General features: G+C 44.8%; 1 long non-coding RNA gene across 1 annotated transcript in view; it reads left to right on the forward strand.

Annotated features, from left to right (window-relative positions):
- Positions 1–23,905, forward strand: part of LOC144163611 (uncharacterized) — a 57,660-nt gene that overhangs the window by 17,056 nt on the left and 16,699 nt on the right. Inside the window, exons 3-4 of the long non-coding RNA XR_013320952.1 lie at positions 8,924–8,956; positions 9,084–9,128. This is a non-coding gene — a long non-coding RNA (uncharacterized LOC144163611). The remainder of the gene's footprint in view (positions 1–8,923; positions 8,957–9,083; positions 9,129–23,905) is intronic.

Raw genomic sequence — 23,905 nt, forward strand, 5'->3', positions numbered from 1 at the left:
ACTACTTGTAAATGTGGTACTCGTATCACAAACACGTAAGCGCCGGGTTCTTTATCGTTATTTAGCACCGTAGCTAACGCAATATAATTGTCAAGTAACTCGGCAATCCGCCTGGCTTTTTTCAGCATACCCAATGGTTAGAGCGGCTTCTAAGGTGCACGTTATTCTCAAGCCGGTGCTGCAAGACTGGTGTTGTCAGACAGAACGCAATCATTCTTTGTTGGTACAAAATAAACCATGAATGTAAACAACACTTGAGATGCAGCGTACCGAGAACCTGCTGAGTCGAGCGCGCGTGTTGTGTACCATGTTCGTCGTTCTGATAGACAACTGAACGTAACGTTTGTAATCCATGTCTAGAGGTGGCTTACGAGCAGTGCTTCATGCCTGAGGGATTCGTTTTGAGTTGAAACTAGTTTTTGGCGGGGTCCCCGTTCGACATGACCCACATAAATGTGGGGAGAATACAGCTGGTTGCCATACGGCTTTAAATTTTTTCAGAAATTTTCTCAAAACCAGATAGAGATAAGAATTTTCCGAATGCATCTTTCAGAGATTGTGTGTTGAGAAGCTGAAAGGAATTAAAAAATAGTGCGTTTTAATTCTGCGAAAATGGATGTCGTGAAAAGCTGGACACTTTCAACGGAATGCACGAAAGAAACCAAGATTGTATGTAATTTCTGATTGAGCAAATTTTCAATTCATTTACCTGAATTAAATACAGAAGGCCTCCAGCCTTATTCTCGCGAACAAAGATGGGGCTGTCTGCTTACCTCTCGCGTTGTAGGCGTATTACCCTCTGTGTAACACAGAGCCCAATCCGCTCAACCTCACTCCAGATAGGGTGCAGTGGGTGTTGTACGTGCACGGGTAAGACTCGTGGCAGTGCAACAGGTCATGTCTTGACTGAGGGCACGAAAACTACAGCTTCCCGTTTACGCAGCCTCCTTCTTCTTCCAAGCCCCCACGTGCGCGAATCAACCAACAACCGCTTCAATGCGTGTACTTAGACTCAAAAGATAGCGGCAAATACCCGTTGTGAAAAAGAGGTCGCCTCCGGCGAAAACAAACACACCGTAGCGGCACCGAGTGAAGCGGCTTGATCGGGATGAAAACAGGGGAGTGGGGTTTGTTAGACAGATAATGCGCCGCAGGATAACTAAAAATAAAAGAAGCTCAGGCTAACCCGGAAGACTTGAAGGTATCAAAGCTGTACGCAAGCTTCACGACAAGCAGGACGGATGAGGTCCATGATTGCAGCCTATTTGCTTCTGCTTTGCTGCAGCAACAACCCATACTCCATCAGGGTTGCTATTTTAAACAAAATATTGACAAACATTTTGACGTCATTCTCTTGACGCAATGTCCGCGCACTGAATGTCTGTGCCTCAAGGTTACTCCTAGTATTCATGTTTTTATTTTGAATGCCGTTTATAATCCTCCTGACTCGAAACCTAATTTTGTTAGAAAAATTTGAAATCCAAATAAAGACTTCAACCACCACAAACTGATTATCGCGGATGATTTTAACCTGCCGGGCATTGACTGGAAAAGCCTCCGTTGACATGCTGATTCTTAAACCGACATGAGTTAACTTTTCGACATTATGCTCGATAACAACCTAGTTCAACTAGTGCAACAGCCTAGTCGGGCTACCACTAACGCATGTTCATTACTCGATCTTGTGTTGTTTCATCGTTCTATTTTGGATTATGACGTCACTTTGGAGCACAGAATGTTCGATCACGAAGTTGTAACGGTATCTTTTATTTCAGATGGAAATAGCTCTCGGGTTGTGCCTTCGCTAAAAAATGTTAAAGATTACTCGCATACAAATGACAGAGCTATAGTTGTATATCTAAAACAAAATCTTTTGGATTTTGCCCTCGATGATGTCAAAATAATATGGGAGACGTTTAACAATATCTCATTACACTGCATCGACCACTTCATTCTAGCAGAGTTAAGAAAACGGCTAAGTGTACACGATGGATAACCAGCTGGATTATACATTTGAAACGCCAAAGCAATTTGAAACGCCTACGTCGCAAATGCAAAACCTCGCCTACGCTTACCGACATTTGCGCAGCTCTTTCACATGCAATTAAGCATGCAAAATGGCCCTAATATAACACTAATTTGACTAGCCTAATAAAAGATAACCCACATAAATTCTGGAATTTTATTGGTGCGCCGAAAAAAAAGTTAGCCACATTTTGCATAATGTTCACCTCTTAGCCGATCCCAAAGTTATAGCAGACCACTTCAATATCTACTCTCACAGCGTTTTTCACACTCTTCCCTGCCAGTCGAAAATAATCAGGCTTTGTTTTCCTCCAGCGCCCAAGTTATCTCGTATTCTGGTGTCCTGAACATGCTTGTTAGTTTGAAAACAAAATCATTCCCTCGTCCCGATTGTATACCTAACGCCTTCCTTCAGCGTTATGCAGAAACCTTGGCTAGGTTCCTCGTTCCTATATTCCAGGCATCCCTTAGATCAGCTACTTTGCCTCCTGACTTCAAGGTAGCACGTGTTGTTGCTGTTCATAAGCGTGACCCTCTTATCATTCCAACCTATCGGCCTAATTCAAAAGTCTCTTGAGCCTGCAAACTTCTTGAACATATTGTTGCAACTTTTATTTCTGATTACCTGGACCAGCACACAATATTGACCCCTTTCCAGCACGGATTTCGAAAATGCCTGTTTACAGTTCCTGAACTATTTACAGTAGTTCACTCTCTTGCTTCCACTCTGGATAAAAGCGGCCAGGTTGTCATTTTTTTATTTCAGTAAGGCCTTCGACGGCATTCCACATGATAAACTAATTAATAAGCTACGTGTAATAGGGATTCCTCCATTCCTTGTAGCATGGATTTCTTTCTATCTCACTACCTGTAAGCAGTACGCCAACTTTAATAACCGCATTTCCTATGTCCTTTAGTTAATTCTATTGTTCCACAGGGTAGCGAACTGGGGTTAACACTTTTTCTTATCTATTGTAATGATATTTTCGATGTTCCTCAACCTGTAGAAATACGTCTGTTCGCCGATTATTGTATTCTGTTTAATAACATTCACTTTTTAGATGACCAGACAGGCCTAAATTCATCTCTTAACCGTATTCTGTCGTGGTGCGCGCAATGGGATATGAGAAATACGAAAAATCAGTTTATCTTAGAATTAGCAATAAATCTCGTCCCCTCAAGCTTTGCTACATGATTTCCAACAACCCCTTAGCTGAGGTTAAGGACTGTAAGTATCTCGCTGTTATAATTACTAACAACTTAGGCTGGAATACTCATATAAATGAACACTACCGCTTCAGTCTTCCGTAAGTTATGTTAAATGAGCCATAAACTTAAAGATGCTCCCTGTCCTGTTAAAAACCTGGCCTACACAACCCTCATAAGACCTAAATAAGAATATGCTTGCACAGTTTGTAATTCGTACACCAATGTTAACTACAATCTCGAGAAAATATAAAGAAGAGCGGTAGGTTTTATCTATTCCAAATATAACCGCCTTGATACCGTATCTCCAACTAATGAACACGAATAACAACCAAACTCTTGAAACAGGGCGCAAATATGTTCGCTTCGAATTTCTGCACCAGTTGGTAAATAAAAATCTGGGATTAGATATCAGTTTGTACGTAAATGTACTTTCAATCAAAACTCTTCACACCAATGACAAATACCTAACCCCATTTTTTGCTAAACCAACATTTTCAAGTGTTCTTGCTTTAGCCCAAATGCCACTGTGCTTAGCTGATGCCTCGCGCTTGTCAAATATGTTATTTTTTACATTTATACCTTGTAGTATTCCTCACACAGTTGTGACTTGCCTATTCTTGTATTTTGTGCGTTTCTTATGCGCTCCTGCTTGGGCTGTCAAACCGGCAGTATTTAAAAATAAAAGAAATAAATTAAAAAAATAAGTTCGAGCTTCCGTCGCTTTTTTTTGGAATGGAAAATCATTGGACATCACCCTAAAGGGACGTATGCTTGACGCGTCTTTCTCGTCCCGAGGAATTCTCGTCACGATTACGGTGAACGGTGCAGTTTTTCTCGTTGCGAGCAAATGTTATCACGATTACGGCGAACTCCGTAGTTTTTAGGCCATTCTCCTCATGTGGATATTTTGTGCTCCTCGACAAATCTTCTCCGGGGAAGCTGCGCGGTCGGCGTGAGCGACGCCCACACGAGCGCTCGACCTTTTCTTCGTTTTTTAGGTGTCGGGCTGTCGCCGCGGGGAACACGATCTCCTTCCCAAGCTCAAGTGGCAGGGCTAGATTTGGAATTTTAAACGGTCAAAACCATGCACGGAAGATTTGCTCGACAGCTTGCCTTTTAAACGGCAAACTAAAACCTCCGTAATTAAGTTGTGTGGACCTCAATATAATGTTTTTAAAGCCAGCGCCTCCTCGCTAAACAGATAACACGGTTCGACTGATGCATTTTGAGGACGTTGCTAAGTGCAGCAAATATCACTTTTTAGTGGGGGAGGTGTTGCTTTCAGAAAAGAGAAACGAGGAATATTAAAGACGATAGTCTTTCTTGGGCTACTTAAACCCAGAAATTTTGGTGTGTCTGTATGTCTGTCTGTCTGTCCGTCTGTCTGTCTGCGACTCGATTCAGCCACCCGGCTTAAGCAAAACAATGCCTCCGCAATAGCCTTATATAGTCACAGCTAAATCTACCCGTCTAGGTCCGGTGTTATGTTCATACCTGTCAACATTGTTGAAGAAGAACAAGACATTACGCAAATATGAGACAACAAATCAATACAGAAGTGATATTGGCAGTGTTCCTTTATAAAAAATCAAACATGCTTGACTTTTGCGAAATTAAATACTTCATCAACGGCAGAAAAAAATTCACTCCGCCGTCGCCTGGTGTCGCCCACGCCACTATAGCTCCTGGCCCCATTTTAACAAATCACCGGCAACAGTTACGCACGGTTCCACTAGATAGGTTCCACGTTCCGCTTGCAACGCACGTGGAGTAGGGAAACGCGGTTCTATAAACGTTAAAGTAGGGCGCCTGGATTAACGCGCGTCTTCGCCGTACGGCAGCATTCGCATCGAGACACCCGGTTTGGAGCAGTGGAATGCGGGAAATTTAAAATGATTTAAGCAAACCTTTGGCGTCTTTACCTTGGGAGGAGCACGTAGCAAAATGAACAACATGAGAGGTGAGCGGGAAAGCGAAGGGTGGCATTTACTTCGCAAAAGCAGATAAAGACTATCGTCTTTTGACGGCATTTTCAACAAAAGGAGCAGATACGCGGCCAATTTTTTGGGGAGCGGCAATGGCTGGTTTGCAAGATCATCCAGGCTTCGTTCGGTCAACGATGATGTGCCCGTTGCGTTGGGGGGATTTCAACGTAACCGACTTATGACCCGATGCGACAGGACGACTTTTCTGCTTCGTAGAGTGGTTGGGGTCGAATTGTTACACAGACACTGAGACAAGCTCTACGCGAGAGGAAAACGGTGAAGGATATATTTTTGCAGGAATAAAATTCTTGGCCTTGCAAGTTTCACGCAGCTAATTGACAAGAAAATCTTACCAATAACAACAAACACGCATGTCTTGATTCGTGCATTCCTTAAACTGCGCCTACCTCAGCTGGTTACACTTATTAAAAATAAATAACACTGCATTTCGTTACATTTTTGTTTTTGTTTTCGCCTTTCTGTCGTTTTCTGAATTGGACGGGAAGTACATGAGAAGCCAATTTTGCCTTTCTATTCATGCACGTTGGCTTTATCAAACCTTTTGTGTTGCTAAACATTAAGTGAAGTGTTTCGAACGTGACTGGCAACATCTACTTCAAGTCATGCTTGCATTTATTATATCCTAGAGAATTAGCTGCACGGGATCTATTAGGGTGGCGGTTGCTGCGCTAGGCTCCTTTACATCCCTGCGTTTATTTTAACCCTCGCATGAGTCGCTTTATAAACTACCAGTAGTACATCAATTATGTCAACATTCTTCCTACTTCCTATGTAAGCGCCGATAGCAATTAGGAGACTATTTGTGTATGCTACGACATCTGCCAGGTAATTTTGTTGTTTTTCTCGTTGCCGCATTATCCGAGATACGAATGCATTTCTCGTGCCTGGCTAGGCTGTTTTCAGTTTTCAATATGAACATTTTCGTCCTAAAGTTTGCTTAGCGGATATTTATTCGCACACGTTTTTGACACGTACGTTGTGTGTTAAAATGTTGTTTAAATAATTATGCTGTCGTTTGTTTTTGTTCCCCAAATGAAGTTTTTACTCTGGTGTTCCCTTCAGTACTATTGTGTGACCATTCCACCACTTCTTTCTTTGACATTTTTCGGTGTTTGTTTAATTAGATCTGCGTGTATAGCAATACTGCAATAGGTTGTGGTAAATGTGCCGATGTTTACATCTTGAGAGGCAATTCAAGAATGTAACTGCCCCGAACCCCTTTCCGAACTTGCCCTCCGGGGTTGAGGCATGCACTGTCGTGCCGAATAAAACGACAGATATTACAGGTATAGCAAAACGCAAAAAACATTTGTTGTCAAATTCTAGAAAGATACATAACTTTATACAGCCATAACATTACAACACCAATTTTTTTTTTCAATATTAGCGTTATTGGGTGTCTTGAATATTTCTTATGTCGTGCAACTTACTGTTTAGGAAGCAATGTAAACGATTTCAACTTTGTGGTAACCATACGTCTTAGCGCGTTTTTGGTTTTATATTGCACTCACTTCTAAGTCGTTATTTATGTTACTTGGACGCCTCGATTTTGGAGGAAAACGTATACAAATTAGTGATAACTTTCGGACTAATTTTCAACATATTTTAGGAGAAGGAGCAAGTCAAAATCAAAGAGAAAACGATTCTCAGAAAATGAGGGAACTATCATGAAACGTAAGAAGAAAAAAGCTGCTGAGTCAGGCGAATAAAAGTGGGTGCCGGAGTTGCTCAAATTGATACGGAAAATTAAAACGAATGACTTCTGTGCATGAAACGCGGGAGAAAACTTGTTATTGCTGGACAAAAGAGGAAGTTTAATAGCAATCAAGTAATAGTTACCCATTGCGAAGACAAAAATTGCCTACTAACACTTTGTGCAACACCGACCGCACAATAAAGGGAGTGGAAGGATGTTACGTCTATATATTTCCTAAAAGTACATTGAGCACGTTCTCAGTGCTAATCCTAACCACAAGAAAAAAAAGGTCGGTGCACTACAGAAATTACCGTCCGCCGACTCGGCAAGCATTTCTTCATAATGTTAAATAAGCTAGCATTATTCAAAACATCAAATATTTACCGACAATGTGTTTTGCACTGGCAATATACGAGGAGAAACTTCGGGCCTTACTAAAAAGCAGTCTTAGGTCAGCTGAACGCGAAATGGAGCAAAAAAATGACTGGTGTAACACTTAGGGGAAATAAATGAGCTTATTGGGTAACGAAACAATTTCGTGGAGAAGATATCACTTTTGAACTGAAGAGAAAAAAAATTGACTTGGGCTGCCCATGACGTGATTCAAACTGCCAACCTTCGGGCAACGAGGGTTGCGGAATGAATATCAAGAGGGGGGTGTAAAAAGAGGGGCAGGCGAACAAATTGATGAACAAAACATTAGAGGAACATCGGAGTCAGGAAATTGACTCGGAAGGCTCAGGGCAGAAGCGTTGTAAGGTAAACAGGGAAAGGCTATGTCGAGCAGCGCACGTAAACAGGCTATCTTTGCTGATAATAGTGATAATAAAAATGATGATGCAGAAAGACATTTATGTCCACAATTTCAAGTGTAAGTATTGAAATATAAGTGTGAGTAAAATATACAGATAATTTTCTGTTGCGAAACCTTTGTGTAGATTGTATAAGATTTCTCTTTTGTATTTTTTGTGTTGAGTCCTCAGATAGAATACAGTTCAATTAACTAGAGGAGGAACAAAGCCGTGTTACATAGAGGAGGAAGCATACATTTTGTCGCGCGAATAGTACGTGTTTTGAAAACGTACGTTATCGTGGCTTAACGTAAGTGGACCGAAAAACGTTTATTGAAAATCATACCATAATCTTTTCAAACAAGTTGGCTCTATAACATCCTGTAAGAAATTTATGAAAGGTGGTGACTTTGCGTAATTCATGTAAGCCAAGAAAGCATAAATGATTACTTTACCTCTCGTTTAAACAAATTTTAGGTGTAGTCAGCGAAACCGATTATGCATAAAGCTAATATTTCAATTCTTCGGTTCTTTGTATCAATATCCGAGTGAAGAATATATCCTTTGCGGTCTGCATATACTTCATTATATACTGTTAAATGTATTACTGACGACGGAAAACTTGGAATCATCACATATAATTAAAGCAAACCGCTACCTGTCGCGTACAATTTTTGGTATTAAAACTTAATATGCAAAAAAAAAACGTTTTATTTGATTAGACAGGTACTTGAAACACCACATCGGTAGTTTTATGCCTGATATTGCTTTTAATAGAGCCGACACTTCGCCGAAATACAAACAAAACCCGCCGCGATTTATTTTTTTCAGTAAATGATTTTAGCTTTTATATAAACTCGCACGTTCAGATGGCCTGGTTTCAAGATATGTGTTTTGTTCACCTATATATCGGCAGTGTCTGGAAAAGCTTAGTCTTAAAGTATTGATAAGCAAGTTTGAACCTTTAAAAACATTTCGCCAATGAGAAATTGACTGGTTTTGTTTGTGTCATCTGTTATCACAGGAGAAAAATGAATAAGCTCCTGTGTTTCAGCACGTTTTGGTGGCTTTTTTTCTAACTTGATATTTCCACTCCTTAAGATTTCTCACGTGTATTAAGTAAACTCGATACGTTGTTTTGTATAATTGAAGATGTGGTCTATGGTACGATGGTTCCTATTTTGGTTATTTTGCAGAAACGCCAGCAGCAGCAGTGCCAGATGATGCATGTACGTACTTTTTGAAACCCAAGCATTTTTGTGCAAATATTGTCTAATCGTACTGTCTAAAAAGTCATACATGGATAATGTTTTTTCTTTGAAAAGTTTTGTGACTTTGCTTTTCCTCCTTCCTTAGGCCGTACGGAAATGGAACCACCAGCTACAGGTTCCTCACCCGAAAGTAAGCCAGCAGTTTTGTTATCTGTTTGATAAAGTTTTGAATATAATGCGCACATAATGACATTTAAAGGACCTTGTGAGTACTTTCCAGAAAAAGCACTACCTTAGGGAGTGTTTTATATCAGAATAATCTCTGAGGCAGGCATACAATTAAGGTGTTGGTTAGCACCTTTGTATAACCGCGCTTTTGTTAGGAGAATAAACTATAATTGTTCTCTTCTCTACAAAAAAACCGTAACAACCAATTACACATCTTTCAGGACCAAAATGGCCAGCCCAAGGTCCACGCCTTGATTTAACGTTGAGTGTTATCCGCGCGGAAATTTTGAAGCACTAGTGTGGCAAAGTGGTAACTCTGCTAATGTTTAACGCGATCAGCATTCATATTCCCTTGTATAAAACAGCATTCGCTTGAAATATATCTTTTTACTGCTACCCAGTGTCGGCAAATTTTCCAGCCTTTACCATTTCTTCCTCTTTTGCCAAGAAATTGAACGAAGGAGTGCCAGGCAAACCAGCAATGCGACCACGGGCACACCGCAGAAAACGCCCTACTGTGTTGAGCTCGTGATCACGGTCCCACACCCCACAAACTCGCTTACCAATAAGTTTTTAGCCAAACGGCTCTTTCCCGCCCTGAAATAATACCACAAAACTGCAACACATTGATCTTCAATACACAGAGATTGCATACTTTGGTACACACGTGTATTCAAGTAGGTCTTGTGTGGGTGAAGCGGTTAGGCTAAAACAAAGAGCGTTATACTTTCAAATAAAACTCCGTGAACTAGGAACTACGTGAATTAGGAAGGCCCTTCATTAACCCTGCTTCTGGAATTAAAATTAGCGCAACTTTTCGTTGCTTGCAATACTAAATAGGCTGCTCTTCGCTTGCACGTTCTTGGTAGTGTTGCGGGCGTCTACTCCACAGCACTGCGAGCTTGCACAACTGCCATTATTAAGCCTTGGGAGAGGGCTCAGAAATATCTGAAGTTCCTACTGTAGGTGTTGTTATGTTGTTGTTTCTCTGGTTATTATCATGTCTTCCTTGTTAGTTTGCTTAGGGCTACCCTTCCGTCTGTTGACGATGAAGTCACGGTGACTTCCTTAATTCTTGTATGCTGCGCACCTAAACGGCGCGTGATGCCATCCTTCGGTACGGTTTGCATTAGAGTGTTCCTTGATATCTTCTCATCGTGGTGGCCGTGTTTTACTGAGCGACTATATTATTTTGGTAGTTCTGCTCTTCCCCAAATTGGACGTCATCTGCGGCGACACCTGTCTCTGAAAAATTGTCAGCGTCATGTGCCTCGGTATTCTTTACGACACTCTTCTCCCATTCGAAGCTTACTACTACATCGCTTGTTCATTATCTGCTTTACGGAGATTCCGCAAACGCTGGCGACAGTCTTCAGGATGTTAGGTCGGATTGTCTTGTTGTTTTTGACAGCCAACAGGACAAATTTCAGTGGTGGTTTGTGTCGCACGTCCCATTCGGGCAAATGTGACGTTCCGCCATCATACTAACTAACTGAAAAAGTACACCGATCGCAGAAGGGTTTCCTGGAGGCCCAGTTGGTACACTGTTCTACGAAGGAAGACAGCGGAAAAGGCAGAAAAGACTTTTCGATTCGTTGACTTCCTGGTGTTGTTTGAACTCGAAAATAAGACGTTCAACGAAGGAGCTGAGGAAATTTTTGGAACGTTCAAAACGCCCTTTGACACTTTCACATTGACCATGGAATTTCCCTCTAATGGCCAGCTAAGGTTCGTGGATTTTTATGGCTTTTGAGCAATCACCACACCTGCTGGAAATACGCGCTCCGGTCTCAAAGTGGTGTTTTACCCTTCGGTTCAGCGCACAGCTACCTTATGAAGAGGGGAGTTGCCATGGGAGTTATTAGGAGTGCTCTCCACAGGTCCTTTCCCCATCGAGTGCAACATAGTTTTAATGCCCAGCTCCATCATTTGAAGTTTGACGCATACCCAAGCAACCTCGTGTGCAAGTTGGCATTGATGTTGATGCGTAAACATTCCTCAAGACCACCGGAAACGTTCCTTCAGCAGGAGAGACAAAAAACAGCGGTCATTCCTTACGTCCACGGTGTTAGCCACTCCCTTCAGAAGATTGTAAGGCGCGTTTACGGCTCGTATTCTCTGACTTAAAAATCTGAGCCGATTGTGGAATCGTGCCAACGCTAGAGCTACGAAGGTGAGCCCATGCTTAAAAAAAAATTCCCCCGCACCTCCCCGAAGGGAGTCGTGCAGAAATGCGAATGCATTGGGTGCACCGATGAGTGTGTTGCGAGTAATGGCGTAATTAATGACGAGAGTGTGAACGTAATCATTTATTCATCATCACCTGTTTGTGTTATCGTTGTGCCTGACGGCCACAATCACTGCCTTGTGATCGCTAAAGTGCACGGTCAAAGGGTCTTTAAGAAGCATACGCGCGTCACAGTTTCGCGTAAAGACCAGATAAATGCAACTCCCGTGAATGGTAGTGGGGCACGTGTCGAAGCCGGCAGAGAGACAATGCATATACTCGACCAGCCACTCGCCACTCTTCTTGCGCACGTCAATGTTGAAGTCACCAACCAAGACTATGGGGTAAGAGGGTTTGGAGCGCACGCGCGCACTTTCCATAGCCGCGTCCAGCTGCGCGGCAACGGCGTCTCGAGCGAGGTTGGGCGCGAGGTACACGGTCACCACAAAGACTCCGTCTCCGGTGTAGGCAAGGGTGTACAAGTCCTTGTACGGAGACGTGTCTCGAACGGGAGACGTGGGAACGGCGTGCGATATCAAGTTCCCATACACGTTAGACACGAGACTAACACCGCAGTACTCGCCGTCCTTGCCGCTTCGAGCAAACTAGTACAGCTCGCTTCAAGCGCATGCGTTCGGCATTGAGCACGGAGAGATAACACCTGCGGGCGCACTCCGACGGAGCACGACAACCCCCGACTAAGAAATGCATTCGCATTTACGACGACGACGACGACGAAGGCAGAAATACGAGGCGCGCGCTCACGTGCGCTCGCGCTGGAGGAATGCAGGCGCACGCCGCTCGATGGACGCAAGACATCCCCCGACTAATAAATGCATTCGCATTTAAAAGCATCGGACACGCTATGTCGACAGTGTTGACAAAGTCGGTTACGAAATATTATTGTCGTCGAGTCGGCGTACGTACATCGGGAAGACAGGCCGCTACCTAAAAGATCGTCTGAGGGAGCACTCGTACAATGTAAGGTCGACAAGTAGCACCTTGGCTACACATTGCGCTTCCGGCGGCTGCGCTTCACCGTTAAATAACTGCACGATCCACGCACAGTACCCTGGACAGAGCGAGCGGGAAATCTTTGGAGCCCTTGAAAACAAACATTCACCACGTATCTGATCCTTTCGTTGCAAATGTCGTCCAATTGCGATAGTATTTGTACACATTTGCCAAGGAAATGCCCCCCTTTGCTTACCCGCTGAAATCTCATGCGGTTCCTGCACCATCGCGCTCATCCCAAGATAAACCCAGTAAGGGTTTGCTCAAGGCGATTTGAATTTACCGCGTTCCACAGCTAAAGGCCGGGTTCCTCAATACCAGCGCTGCAGTACAGCAAAGACGCACGGGAATAGAGGCGGCCGACAACAAGGTTTATAGACACGCGTGGCCTGGCTCTACGTGCGTTCCAAGTAGAACATGGAACCTAGCTAGTGGAACCTTCCGCTGCAGTTGCTGCATGATTTTTCATTTGCCGCCCGGATGTGGCGCAGGCAACAGCAGGCGGTGGTTTTCTGCAGTAGATGTAGAATATCATTTGGTATAGAAAAACCAACTATCCATGATTTTTCTAATAAAGGAAAACTATAAATAGGCCTTGTCTACTAATTTCATGTCTTATATTTGCGTAATGTATTGTTCTTGTTCAACAAAATGGCAAGTACGAACATATAAACCACGCTTGGACTTTTACGTCTGGCTGTGAGTATATCAGACTATTGCGCAATGTCTATCTTTGGCAATGGTGGCTGAATCGAGTCACAGACAGAAAGACAGACATACAGACAGACAGACAGACAGACAGACAGACAGACAGACAGACTGACAGAGAGACAGACAGAGAGACAGACAGACAGACAGACAGACAGACAGACAGACGGACAGACCGACCGACCGACAGACAGACAGACCGACACAGACAGACAGACAGACCATGATTCAATGAATCAATCAATCATACTTTATTCCAGTTTTATGCTACAGGGTAACAAAAAACTGAGGGCGGCAAGAAAAAAGCAGTCCTAAAGACCACTTGACAAGCCTCGCCACCCCTGGGTTAAAATTTCTGGGTTAAAATAGGCCAAGAAAGACCATCGTCTTTAAAAGAAAGGAAACGCGTGTGCAAGCGAGACGTCGGTTGCACTTCTGCAGAAGGAAATAGTATACTTGTCGTGAACGTCGAACGCCATAAATTCACGTAGGGGAATATGTTTTTGTCCGGGGGTATCGCATGTCATTGTGATATCCGGTTTTATTGTTTTTAGGTTTTGGTTCTTCTATCTTATCCTTTCTCTCTCTCTCTCTCTCTCTCTCTCTCTATATATATATATATATATATATATATATACAGAAAGAAAGGTCAGCAGTCTACAACGCCAAAGGAGGCATAGGTGTGTGCTTAGGCTCTTTTCTTTTTCACTACGGTTAATGAAGTAAACATTTTTTTTAATATACAAGAGAAAGAAAGAAAAACACGCGCCCAGAGTGGGGACCGAACCCACGCCTTTCGATTACATGTCGAATGCCTTACCAATTCGGCTATCTGGGCGACTGTGTTCTCCTTCACTTTCTGGGCTATTTATATTTACTAGAAGTGTATCTGACGCTTGAGGGTGGTAGCCAGCGCCACTCTGACTACACGGGGAGAAGGGGACCTTCTTTTCAACCCCCGCGGCGTGACTCAAACGTCTACAGCCTGTCATGAGCGGGTAACTGGCGGGAAGCCCTCTTATGCTACCTAAGCATCAAGGCTGCCAGAACCGAGACCCTCGCTACGCTTTCGCAGAATAATATAGTAAGGAAATGAGGGGCTCGTTGAGGAAATACAGAAAGAAAGGTCAGCAGTCTTGATGCTTAGGTAGCATAAGAGGGCTTCCCGCCAGTTACCCGCTCATGACAGGCTGTAGACGTTTGAGTCACGCCGCGGGGGTTGAAAAGAAGGTCCCCTTCTCCCCGTGTAGTCAGAGTGGCGCTGGCTACCACCCTCAAGCGTCAGATACACTTCTAGTAAATATAAATAGCCCAGAAAGTGAAGGAGAACACAGTCGCCCAGATAGCCGAATTGGTAAGGCATTCGACATGTAATCGAAAGGCGTGGGTTCGGTCCCCACTCTGGGCGCGTGTTTTTCTTTCTTTCTCTTGTATATTAAAAAAAATGTTTACTTCATTAACCGTAGTGAAAAAGAAAAGAGCCTAAGCACACACCTATGCCTCCTTTGGCGTTGTAGACTGCTGACCTTTCTTTCTGTATTTCCTCAACGAGCCCCTCATTTCCTTACTATATATATATATATATATATATATATATATGTTTCTGCTGCTATAAAGCGCTCAGCTGTTCGTCAGTGCCTGCGGTTTGGGGTCCTTTACTTTGTCTTGTCTTTACACCAATTGATTGTTAGACTTGATTCTATCGCGGGTATAGGTTGTGAATGTCGAGTTTAGGACGGAGATGTAGAATATCTCCCCGTTTTGTTTACTCCTATTTGTTACCCGCTTTCTTCTCCCCGTTTTGTTTAAGCATCCGCAAATCTCGAAGCTGCACAGGCGAATGAGTGTTCCGGGAAGTGAGATCGATCAATGGTTGCTATTGTCCCTCATTTGCAAAACAACGATAATGTTCTTACAGATATGTGGGGGCGTTTCAGGTGTGAAGTCATCGTAGACAGAGCTTTGGAAATTCAGATCTCATTTGTCTCTTTAAAGTTTCGCTTGCCTTTTAGCGGTCGGCTTTGAACGATAGTGAAATGAAGTAAAGAGCCGTGGTGGCGTGTTTCAGTTTAGACAGGGTTGTATGACGAGGAAGGTTAATACGAACATGTAAAAGCCAAGTTAAACAATCTGGTTCGGTGGGTATTTACCTGCAAGATGTCGCCGCGAGAAAACCAGCAAAATAGCCAAAGCATACTCGTTAAACTGCCGTGAGACAAGACGACGACGATAAGATCAAGGCTGGGTCAAGAAGCGGGACGGAATGGAATGAGCCGGGGTTCTGAAAAAGAGAGCGGAGTGGGTAAAGGAACAAAGGCGTGTTAACGACATATTAGTAGAAATTAAGAAAACGAAATTGGCACGGACAGGGCATGTAGTGCGATGGTAAGATAACCGCTGGCCATTAAGTGTAAAAGAGTGGATCCCTAGGGAAGGCAAGCGTGTCAGGGGGTGGCAAAAAGTTGAGTGAGCAGCTCGTCGAGCGCGCAATAAATTGCTGGCCTCGGCTGTGAGCGTTGTTCACTCCGTGTCCCTTAGACGAGGTCGCTGACAACCGGGAATGTACCAGCATCGAATTCATCGACGTCAACAGCCCACGTGTGATGTATCTTTAACGGACACATTTGTAAACTAACTGGGAACTCCGGGTAATTTTTCCCTCTTCAACAACCATGTGGGTCTTATCATAGAGTATTTTTGGAATACAATTTCTTTACTGTATTGTAGTTTCCGCTGTAACGTCTTTCCCATTCAATCGTTTGGTCTGGATAAACGCTCCCCGTCTTTATACGCCCGCCCCAAGCGCCTGTCTGATTTTCGCAGGGCGAATTCCGAGGACTAGCCACCAATACCAAAAAAACTAGCGTCCACGACATGACCTGTTCTTTACCTTTTATAACAGGAAGAAAGATAGAAGTCGGTATCAAAGGAGCAGATACAAGATCTGGAGCTTTGTAAGATAATGTCAGTCGGAACTCAGCTATTCATAAATGATGCCGAATAGCGAAATTCCTCAGTTCGGAAAAGAGTTGTTTCAAAGAGGAAAATGCTGCTGTGCGAGAAGAAATCAAAGTGGTTGAAGAACGCAAACAGACGAGTTTGGAAAGCCAACAAGCGAATCTTGTCTAAGGAAGAGGCCAGGAATAGTCCGCGAGTGGGAGGATCCGCCTCCAAATTACAAGCGGCTTTGGAGTGCCTGACACCGAAAAGCCCACACAGGCTTTTCCCTCCATTTGGTCATCACAGAGACGACCTGGATGCCTACGTACTGCCGTTTAAAATGCTTCAGGTTGTCCAAGTCTGGCCTCATGACAAATGGGCGGTTTGTCTGAGAATGTACTTGACTGGAGAAGCGCTACCTGCAATCGGTAGGATGACTCGTGAAGACTCCCTCGATTATCAGAAAGTAAAGCTAGCCCTTCTTTGGCTGTTCCGATTCACAGCCTAAGAATACAACGAGAAGTTTAGGAATGCTCATGCAGAAATTCCATAAACAGGAATGCAGTTCCTTTCCAGTCAGTCTGGTTATTTTGATCGGTGGATGAAAACAACATGGGCAAAGAAGACTCTTGGATCATTCCCGAAAAAGTTCCCTGAGAGAACCCGTGCTTTACTCGGCACACGTGTATAGCGCTGCTATCAACGCCTTTTGAAACAACCGCCCTGATTTTGCGAAACTTTTATTGGTTGCACACCTATATCGAGGTCAAGAGTTACGTCAAATCGTTTGGCACCTGCGAAGCAGACGCTATACTGGCCTTCCGGGCAAAAACACGACTGCAGCATATTGAAAGAGGGGGGACAGTCTAATCCGTCTTTACAAGTGCCAGACGTATGAAGGAACTTTGCCTTTCACACTGAACAATGCCGTCAGCTCCAACGAGAGTACCAATTCTCTGAACAGTGCATTATGAGCAGTGAAAGTTTTGCAACGAAATTTTTTACCAGAGTGTAGTTCTACTTGTGACAAGTGGTTTTAGTCCTTTATTATGAATCTTGGTGATTCGCGCTATAATTTGACACTTGGTCATTCACCCTAAATTTCGACGCTGTCAAGCGGAGAAAAGCCTGACTGTTGCCCTGCTGTCCTGCACATCATCGAGCTTCACAGTGCATACGCGGCTTCCAGAAGAAAAACTCGGACAGCTCGTCTCCGTGATCACATAACAAACGGCACTGGTGACGGCGTGTCAGCCAGTGAACTGATCGAGTATTTTACGGGTTAAGTGTTGGTGTGAATCCTAGTTCGTTCATCGTCAAACAGACCAAGTCGTATGCACTGAGGCTGCCACTGCTGTTTGCTCGTTGTTTGCTAGCTTGAGCCCCACCCTTCGTTTTACCGGTTTTGTTTGAGAGAATGTCAATGACTGATTTGGGTCCTCAATGTAAGGAGGCAGTAACTCCTGATACATGTAAAATCACCTGTTCTAAATACTCACTCTCGTACCACTTCGTAATATGCAGTGGCTTAATACCGGCATCCCACATTGCAATGACCGAACCTCGGATAAAAGCATGGAACTATGTGGCCTGTAAAATAGCGGAAACTAGCGCAGGGGCCATTATTGCTGATTGTCTTGCTGAACGACTAAAGCCCCACGACCGGCAACTCGTCAAAATACTAAGGAAGCTAGTCGACCTCTTGACCACAAAAAACTGTAGACAGCATCGAGAACTTCGCCGAAACCTTTTTTAAAAACATACCACGAAATTTTAGCCACCCAAAACAAGAACCCAGACGAAATAAACAGCCTGAAAAGCAGTTTGACCAAAATCGAGTCAGAGAACCACAGCAAAGCGATCGCTGATCTGCAACTCGATAATGACGACCTTCAGTGGTGAACCAGATAAAGGAACCTGGAGTTTCAAGACCTCTGTCCCGCACAACGAAAAGCTGCTAGAAAAAGTCAATGGTATAGCTGACATTCTTCAGACTAGCAACGTGATTGAGCATGACGTAGATGTATTCCACAGATTTTCCTCAAAACCTGACAAACGCCCAGGAATAATTGTGCGGTTCAAAAACCTAGCGAAACATGAGGCATGGTGCAGCGACCGATGAAAGTAGAAGGACGCTCGTTATGAGCGTTTTATCCCAGAAAAGCCAAAAGAAAAATACAGGGCCTTCCTGTCGGCAGCCCTAGAGTGGACCCGTACAACGGGTTATCTGGAGCATGGCACAGCAACGGAAAGATTCGAGTTCGCATGAGAGACGCCGCAAATGCGATAACTGTACGAACCTCAGACGACTATTGCCGCTTAAGACTTTTATTAGATGCGTTATGGCTTAAGTATTCTTTCCGCAATGGCAGCCGCTAACGGCAGCTGGAAACGATTGCCAGTAATGAAAAATACAGCCAAAAAGGATTAAAATGTTTTCACCGAACTTTAAAGTCTGGTACTAACAAATTTTATGATCTTGACCGTTTGTTTTCTCGTTTTGGATTCGAGTGTGACGTTAATATGCTGACGGAAACTTGGTATACAAATGATTCCCCTGTATTTGCATAGCCCTCCTATAACACGTTTTCTATGACCAGAACCTGTAGAATATCCACCCTGCTAAAGTCGAACCATTTATGAGACTTAATAGACGAACGTTTTTTAATAAAATTTGTCTATGAAATACTAACGATCAAAACTAACAACTCATTCTTCTCAATAGTTTACTGCCCGCAGACGGAAACCTTGCTCGAGTTGGGTCTCTACTAGAGAATATATTCAATATTTTTTTTACAAAGAACAATCGATGTGATTTGGTAAGAGGGAACTTTAATATGAACTTGCGTACGGATACTACCATTTCACGTTTTTAACGGCAAATATTTTGTGTTAAGGATATAAAAACGTTAACATCGAGCGTACTATAGTTACACGTCAACCCAGAAGCTTGATTGATGTTTTTGTCATCGATAATAGTAACTTACTAATGCTCTCAGGCACAATACTAACAGCAGCAAGTTACCACATTGCTACAATTGTTTTTTGGAGGCCCAGTCTCCACCACTCAGACAACGTAAAGTAGACCGTCCTTGCATTCATATTATAACGACGATAATGCTCGATTGATTTAGGCTAGGATTAGGAGTAGGAAACATTTTGTGCCTGCGAAACGACGAAGTGCCGCGACACGGGCCCGGCGTCCTCCTATGGTTTGCCGTTACTAGGAGCAGCGCCAGCACTTTCCTTTACCTGGATGCCTAGTCTGTGCTTTTCGAGCGCACCCCGCACTTGCTGGATGGCCCAGAGATGAGTGTCCTTGTAGTTACTTCGTGCATCGTCATTGAGCTACGGCAGATAAGTCCTTCATTCAGCTTTGTTTGGTAACGGGGCACAGTTCCAGAAAAGTTGTCACTGGTCTGCCAGACTTACACCACACGCTTGACACACACCCGTAGAAGAAATTTCTGAATAAAACATTTGCAGCGTTGCCGGAGTGATGATGGACCCGGTCTGGAGCTGCCCTAGTAGAGCTGCCTCCTCCCGGCTGATACCGTGGTGGATGGTGGCATGACCCGTCGAGCCAGGCGCTGGGCCTAGGTGATCTCGTTGTAGCTCACGTGGTGATCTTTGTTCGCGAACCACCACGGGCGGTCGGTATCGGAGGAGCGGATAAGTGCTCGCGCCGCCGAGTGTGCCGTCTCGTTGTGGTTGGGTGTAGTTGCGCATTCACCCATGGGCGCCGGAAACCACTTGATACGAAATTCTCTTCCCTGGAGCCTGGCCTTGCCGATGATGGCGGCCGCCTTGGCGCAAACGCTACCACTACATTAGTTGCGTGCGGCCATTCTTGAGTGAGAGAGCACTGTGCGGCACTCAAGCTCGGAGATAGCCAGGATGATGGTGGCCTCCTCGGCATTCGAGGCTTCGGTGCACCGTACAATCGCAGACGGGGTCTTAGTTCCCGTGGAGGCCTTAACGGCGACGTAGCCTTCATGCTGTTACTCTGCTGCGTCGATGTAACGCGCGTCCCCGTCTTGGGCGTGTATCTCGATGAGTGCTTTGGCCCGCGCTGCACGCCTCTCCTTATGCTCCGGGTGCACGTTCCTACGTATCGGGTCAACGCATATCTGCGGCCTCGCTTCCTGGTTTATGTCGCGCTGTGGCAGTTGCGGCGTGAGGGGGCTGTAGCCAAGGTTCTCGAGGATTTGGTGTTCTGTCTTTGCCGTGGAGAAACGTTGAAGCTGCACCCACAACTGGGAATCCACGATTTCTTCTTGGGTATTGTGCACTTCTAGCTTTAGTAAGAGCGCCGTGCTCGTGGTTTTCATGAGACACACTGCCGATTTGTAAGCGTTACGTATGACTGTATTGATCTTGGCCCGTTCCATGACTCTCCCATTATGGTACGCGTCTACGTACGTAATATGGCTGATGACGAGGGACTGGACGAGTCTCACGAGGTTGTCCTCCTTCATGGCCATTCTTCTCGAAGAAATTAGCTGAATGAGGCGAATTGCCTCGGGCGTCTTGTTGTTGAGCTTGGCAAGGGTTTCGACATTGCTGTTCTTCTTGCCAATGATCATGCCCAAAGCCTTGGGTCCTGTTACTTCGGAGATGCGTTACCCCGATGCGGTGAGTATTGTGATATGGTCGGCTTCGCTCGGTGGTGTATTGCCCCTGAATTTCAGTGTGAGCACGAGGAGTTCAGACCTGCTAGGCAAACAGACCAGGCTTCGTGCCAACGAGGTGCTGCTCGAAAGCAGTGACTGCCGGTTGCAGTTGATTCTCGATGTCTGCGACGCTGCCGCTGGTGACCCAGAGCGTGATGTCGTAGGCGTATACGGTAGGCTGTACGCCCATTCGCGCCAGCGCCTCCGCAACCCCGATTATGACGATGGTGAGAAACTGTAGATGACCGATCCTCGCGGCCAGCCCGTGCTGCCGAGCATCTTATCTCTGAGCTGTAGATTCCTCCGTGAAGTTCTACCCTCCAATCGGTAAGGAAGTCCTTGATGTAGCTATACCGGGTTTCACCCAGGTTCAACTTGCACACTTTTGCCAAGATCACCGAATTACCTTGTCGAAAGCACTCTGGAGATCCAGGCCGAGCATTACCCTGTTATCCCTCGTGCCTTCCTTGTCGGTTATTTCCCCCTCAAGCTTAATCATGCATCTTGTGCGCTCAGCTTGTGTCGAAACCCTATGTGGAAGTGTGGATAGAGGCCTCCTTTTTCTAGGTAGCCTTGCCTTCGGCGTGCGAGCACGCGCTCCAGCACATTTCCCACACAGAAATTCAGCGAGATGGGACGGAGGTTATTCGTGTCTCGCGGCTTGCCCGCTTTCGGAATCAGAATAGTCTTGGTGCATTTACGTTGGCACGGCAGCCTGCCTAATGGCCAGCACTCGTTGTAGTATTGGGTATGGGCATCTATCGATGGGTCGTTCTTAAAGGCGCGTCCACGGCAACTCCGGCTTTATTTGGCAGCAGCATTTGCGGCTACGAGACCACTCCTCTGAATCACGTATGTTCTGTTTGCAGCCTCTGTTGCTGACACGTCATCGTTGGATTCTGCTGCCTCGCCTGCCTCCGTGGTTTATTCCACGTGCGCCTGCGCCACTACCCGCTAGTGTGCGCTTGAGCGTTGGCCCAAAAGACCCCTTCTGAGCGTGCGCTGCCTGCAGCCTGCTTCGCCTGCGCGGTTCTTGTCACCAGCAAGAGGGTTCTTAAAGGCGCGTCCACGGCAACTCCGGCTTTATTTCGCAGCAGCATTTGCGGCTACGAGACCACTCCTCAGAATCACGTCTGTTCTGTTTGCAGCCTCTGTTGCTGACACGTCATCGTTGGATTCTGCTGCCTCGCCTGCCTCTGTGGTTTATTCCACGTGCGCCTGCGCGGTTCTTGTCACCAGCAAGAGGGTTCTTAAAGGCGCGTCCACGGCAACTCCGGCTTCATTTGGCAGGAGCATTTGCGGCTACGAGACCACTCCTATGAATCACGCTGCTCTGTTTGCAGGTTGGTTGTGTCAATATTCAATCTGTTTCTTCTTGTCTAGTCGCAACTGCTGCTGCCCAGAGTTTTTTGGCGTTCTTCTGTTTCATTTACTCTCTAGAAATGACTAAAACTGCTGAGCTAGCTAAGAAGATTGAAGCGCTGGAAGCGTTGCTCGAAGATAACCTAGAAGGGATGATTGATGCACTCGCCGAAAAGTTTAAAACTAAGTTGGAAAACTTGGGGCTTGGTGAACAAGCTGAGCTCGCTGAGAGTGCTAACTTCTTGAGCAAAGAGTACCACACAATGAAGGCCCAACTGGCTGAACTGATAGCGTCCAACAACGAGCTTTTGGCTCGCAACGCAGCCCTTGAGAAAAGGGTGACGAGCTAGAACAGTACTCCAGATTCAACAACATCGAGAATGAGGGAGTGCCTGTGACGGATGGCGAAGACTGCCATGATATCTTGCAGTGCATGGCGAAAGCTATCCAGTGCCCTGTTGAGGCTACTGACATCGACGTCATACATCGTGTTGCCACCATGTCAAGAAACCAGAATAAAAAAAACATCATTGTTTGCTTTTGCTCCCGTGAAAAGAAGACTGACTTCCTTCGCAAGGCACGGAAAGCAAAGCTGTGCACAAGCAACATCGGGTTCTCAGGGAAGACAGATGCACCTGTCTTCGTCAATGAGCATCTGACTTTCGAAAACAAGAAATTGTTTTCAAAGGCTCTAGTGCTCAATAAGGAACACCACTGGCAATTTCTGTGGACGGATAACTGTCGCATCAAGGCTCGCAAAACGGAGGACAGCAAAGTGTTTCACATAACGACTGAGCGTGACTTGAGGGTTTTCACATAACCCAGAGTCCTGTACCCTCTGAAAACTGCCCCCACATTAAAACCGATGGCTTTGCTGTCCCCCGAGGAAGTCAAATTCCGTCTTTGTGACAATAGGCACTCCCTAATTCACTTCAATGCACGAAGCCTTAAGAAAAACCTCGACACGATTGAAAGTTTTTAGATACGCTCAACCACTCCTTTTCCTTCATATGTATATCTGAAACTTGGCTATCTGAATCTGACAATAATATATACAGTTTTCCGCGCTATCAGAGTATTGTCATAAAATTCCGGATAGTCATGGGGGCACAGCAGTTTTCATTTCGCCCAATATATCGTATACACGCAGACATGATCTGTTGTTTGCCACAAACCTTTGTGAATCGGTGTGGATTGAAACAGATCGGTCATTTCTTCCACATGGTAAAAATTTTGTCATTGGCTGCATTTATCGTTCCCCGTCATCTTCTTTCACTGAATTCTTGCTAAACCTAGATACAATCCTATGCCAGCTATCACGTGAAAATAAAGACGTTCTGTTAGTAGGTGACATAAACATTAACTTACTGGACACCGAATATAACTGGTAGGCTGCCTACACTGACTGCTTTTCTGAATTTGGATTCGGATCTTTATTACATGCGCCTACAAGATGCGTGCGCAATGGTCCTCGCACGTTAATAGACCATGCACTATCTAACATATCACCCCAACCATTTTCAGCTGTTCTTGAAACAGATATCACGGATCATTTTCCTGTTTTACTTATTTTTGACGTTGACATAACAAGCATACGCAACTCCCGCGTTACTTCTGTGTTTGACGCAGTTAGAATTAAAGAAACTATCGTGGCAGCCGACTGGTCTGTCATTATTTCGATAGATGATGCAGAGGAAGCACTGCAACGCTTTTCTTGTGAATTCTTAAAAGGTGTTTCATTAACTACCACGACGGTTAAATGTAAAAAAAGATTCAGTTATCCACACAATCCATGGATGACTAAAGGGCTGTTAG

The sequence above is a fragment of the Haemaphysalis longicornis genome, unplaced genomic scaffold (genome assembly GCF_048455015.1).
Source record: "Haemaphysalis longicornis isolate Haplotype H1 unplaced genomic scaffold, Haemaphysalis longicornis Haplotype H1 scaffold_125, whole genome shotgun sequence".
Taxonomy (NCBI): Eukaryota; Metazoa; Arthropoda; class Arachnida; order Ixodida; family Ixodidae; genus Haemaphysalis; species Haemaphysalis longicornis.